This window comes from Rhopalosiphum padi, chromosome 1, assembly GCF_020882245.1.
Source record: "Rhopalosiphum padi isolate XX-2018 chromosome 1, ASM2088224v1, whole genome shotgun sequence".
Taxonomy (NCBI): Eukaryota; Metazoa; Arthropoda; class Insecta; order Hemiptera; family Aphididae; genus Rhopalosiphum; species Rhopalosiphum padi.
This window is the reverse complement of record NC_083597.1, coordinates 27,658,159-27,662,362: the sequence shown is the minus strand read 5'-3', so window position 1 is coordinate 27,662,362 and position 4,204 is coordinate 27,658,159. Positions and strand designations below refer to the sequence as shown.

The window sequence follows — 4,204 nt, the reverse complement described above, 5'->3', positions numbered from 1 at the left end:
TATAAATAATACATGTTACACGTTACAAATAATATATGTAACTAAAAACAAATCTCTCCGATTCATATTTTTAAATTAAAATAAAATAGCTATAGGATATAATATATAAATATATAAGAAAAATGTTAACTTTATATTACATTTTATAATATTTTTATCAACATACAAGAATGTAACCATACATAAAATTAAACAAAAGTTAAAAATCTACAAACGCTCAGAAAGAACAAAAATATTCACAAAAATGCTAATATAAAATATATTTGGTGAAAATGTCAAGTTTCTAAGTTTATTTCTTTTTATTACAACAATAAAACAAAATTATTTTGTCATAAACTGGTTTATATAAATAATCTCGATTTCTCTCGTTAATTTCATTTTTTATGGAATACCTACTTAAAAAAATACTATGTATTTCAAATTTTGACCCTCCCCCGCCCACCCATAAAGAACCAATTAGATTCAATTAGAATATATTTTTCTTATCCTCTTATAAAATAAATAAGATCTTTTATTACAATATATATTATATATATAAAATATTTTTCTAACATGTATTAACGGTGTTTCATAATACACTAAGTAAATTGTATATTTTTTTTATTTTTTTACATTAAGATAGAGAACTTTCTGCGATAGAAATGCGAGATTTTTATTCTATTTTAATAGGACTGTACAACATACTCTATAAAGTATAAATGATGGTATAATTATGATGGTTGATTTACGTGATATGTTTAACAATATAACATTTCAATCTAGTGCTTGTCTTGAGGACGTTTCATAAATACCTTCGTATAATAACTACATGCTTAATAGTTTAGTAAAAAAATAAATTTCCTGTTATTGTCCAATCACTAATAGCAAATTGCATTATAAATTGAATGTCGATCGAGTACAATTATTAATTTATTATGTGAACCAGTCTCACCAATGAATTATATCTGTCATAAAAATGTATGCTATACAATATTACTTATATTATATTATTAATTACTTTTTTATTAGACGTGATTCTCTCATTAATAGATACATTTAATTTGAAAGCTACCATCATATTCTTTAAATTCTATACCATCTTATTATTTTATTATTATAATATTTTATTGTTACAACTATAAAATAATTTAATATACCGATGTAATTAAATATAATGTTTAATTCGTTTGTAATTACCAATGATATTACATAAAATTATTAAAGTTATGCCTTAGTTACTCAGTATATTAAATTAAACATTTATTTTAAATCAATAAAAATATAAAAATATCAATTTAAAAATAAACGGTGGTATAGAATTAAAATTTTGGGAACCATGAAAGAGTGGCTGCGAGAAAGCTGATGATTTAAAACACGTAGGTAGCTGTCGTATACCTACGCAAAATACAAATACAACGCACATAATAGATGGTGTTACTTAAGAATAATTTATTTACGACTATAATCAAAAAAAAATTCTTCAATACATCCCTAATATGGAAACATTTCGTTTTTTTTGAGATTTATAAAATAACGATAAATTGTTGATGGATTTAGTTCGAGTGGTGCGATTGTCTGCCTTCTATTTTTATCGAAAAAAAAAATGTACAAATTTGATTAATAATAATAAATAAAAAAAAAAATTAATTACATTTTAAGTAAATAGGCCACGATTGAGTTAAGAATATAATAATAATACGCTCATATAAATATTTTTGAACAATTTTTTTAAATTTTCAAATTCTTTAAAATGTCACTTTCAATATCGTACGTCTAAAATATAACTCATTGCTATTCCCTGATTAAATTATTGTAGGATATTTGAAATTACTGTATTGTAAAATCATTATTATTTTTCTATCGATATAAAGATTTTATCTGTAGAATTTATATATATTTTCAATCTGTATGAAATCTTAGGGAATAAGTAATATTTAAATTTAGTATAATGAACATATCTAGAGCACACATAAAAAGTAGAATTAAAATATTCATCTCATAAAAGGGTGCATATAAATTACATGTAAATAAAAACTGTTTGAATTTTTCTCTTGCTTTCGCATTACACCATTACTATGTGTATGCCTTAATGACTGGCAGTCGTATTCAACATGTAATCAACACTCATTATTGAGAGGAAACTCGTATGACACACTTAACACTGCTATGATATGTTACCCGACGCACTATAATGGCGTTACAAAAAAAAATGTTATAAAATACATTTTTTTATCGTATGCCCGCACTTCCGCCATCGTCCTGTAAAATCAATAAATTTAATACAAGTCACTAAGTATTATATTAAGTACCGTGTGTATTATTTAATAATCGTAGAACCTGATCGGATAGAAGCCTTTGTATATAATTGTATCGTCGCTATACTCGCTTTCGATTTAATCTCCCAATCTCTTCTTAGTTTCAAACCAATACTCTTGAAAAACCATTTTCCTGTCTTAATACCAACGCAAGCTGGATCATCAACCCACCTGTACAAAATTAATATACAGTTACATTTAGAAACGTAGGTACTCAAATAAACTTGATCAGGTAAACAATAACTAACCAATTATTACGCTGCTCACGAAAATGATCGATAATGTGGTGTCGTAGATTCATTAATCTCTTTTAGTATATACAATTAGTCTATAATCGATTATAATCAATACAATAATACAATAATATTAGAACTAACAAATTTTGAAGATAATTTATACTTATTAGTATTGTTATAATATATATACTTTAATTATATACAGTATACACACTATACATATCCTAACTCTTAGCTTATATGAAATTCATAAGTAACCACATATTACAGTACAAGACAGATATGAATTAAATTATTTATCACAGTAAATTAAATTAATAATTGAAGTAACAAATCATTTGTATGTATAACTTTACTTGAACTATAATCATCTAGGGCTGTGCATATTATGCAATATTTGTTTTATTTTTGAAATATATTGAAAATTAAAAAAAAATATTTATAAAATACCTTAAAATTTAAAAATAACAATTTGAAAAAATAAAATCACGAAAATTATAATTTTGTTTTAATAAAATTTTGATCATTGTTCACATTATATTACTTATATATAATTACTTATTGTACACGTAGAAAGGTTAAACTTCAAATTAAGTATATAACCATTAATTAATCATTGTTAATTTTTTTTAGTACATAAACTAATATTGAATAATTACAAAGAAAAACTGACGTTTACTAGAATATCAAATAGGTAAACTATACAAAAAAAAATATTTAAATACCAAAAATATTTCAAAAGAAAATTAATAGTGTTATGTTTGATGACTTCAAATATCGATTCATGATTTAAAATTATCACTCAAAAACATCATAAGATATGGCAGGACAAAATAAGTTGAATTAAACAAATAACTCTCGAGTCTTCTAGTGGAGTTTATTAAATAAGTAGTATGTGTAGAATATAATATTTATTATTATATTTGAAGCGCTATCTAGTTGTACATGTTTTAGTTGTCTTAAATTCAGAATGGTACCGCTGACGTTAGTCGCCTAAAAATTAAATATGTATTTTCCAAGCATCAAATTTTAGCTAATAATAGTGTTGTGTGATTTTTATGTAACTGTGGTACAATATTAAATTTTAAATCGGTTAAATATTCCTTTGTAAATATTAATATAAAATAAAATATATAAACATTGGGAAAATCAATCGGAAATATTCATAACTTACTCATTTACCTTTATTTTAAGTTTTATTATTAATATATTATATTCAGAAACCTCAAAGCTTAGTTTAAATTTATTATTCACAAAGTTTGAAGTGATTATTAAAATAAATTTGTCTGTAAAGTTCCAGTATTTAAAAAAAAAACAGTTAAGATTATTTATTTAATTATTTAACGGATACACAAAAATTAAATGTACAAAGTTGAAATCCTTGTTGCTGGTAGCATTTTACAAACATTTTATTTTGTTTAATGTTAGGTCATTTTTTTTCTTTTGTATTTTTGTTGACAGTTTTAAAATTTTTTATACAATTCACAATACTTATTGTACTGCATTTTATAAGAGCTCAAACTTATATAAGACTTTATGCACCGATGCTATTATGACGGGCTCTGAATGACTGTTAGTGCTGTAGGTTTTATCAGTTTAATAGTGTTATAGGTATTGCCTATCTTGAAAATTAAATACGCAAGTTTCAAATGCCAATACATGCTTTGGATAGAG

General features: G+C 23.6%; 1 long non-coding RNA gene across 1 annotated transcript; it reads right to left on the bottom strand.

Annotated features, from left to right (window-relative positions):
- Positions 1 to 1,829: 1,829 nt before the first annotated feature.
- Positions 1,830 to 2,682, bottom strand: LOC132929362 (uncharacterized). Its single transcript, XR_009662095.1, has 3 exons — positions 2,543 to 2,682; positions 2,317 to 2,465; positions 1,830 to 2,238 (listed from the first exon to the last, which is right to left on the bottom strand). It is a non-coding gene; the product is annotated as an uncharacterized LOC132929362 (long non-coding RNA).
- Positions 2,683 to 4,204: the final 1,522 nt, after the last annotated feature.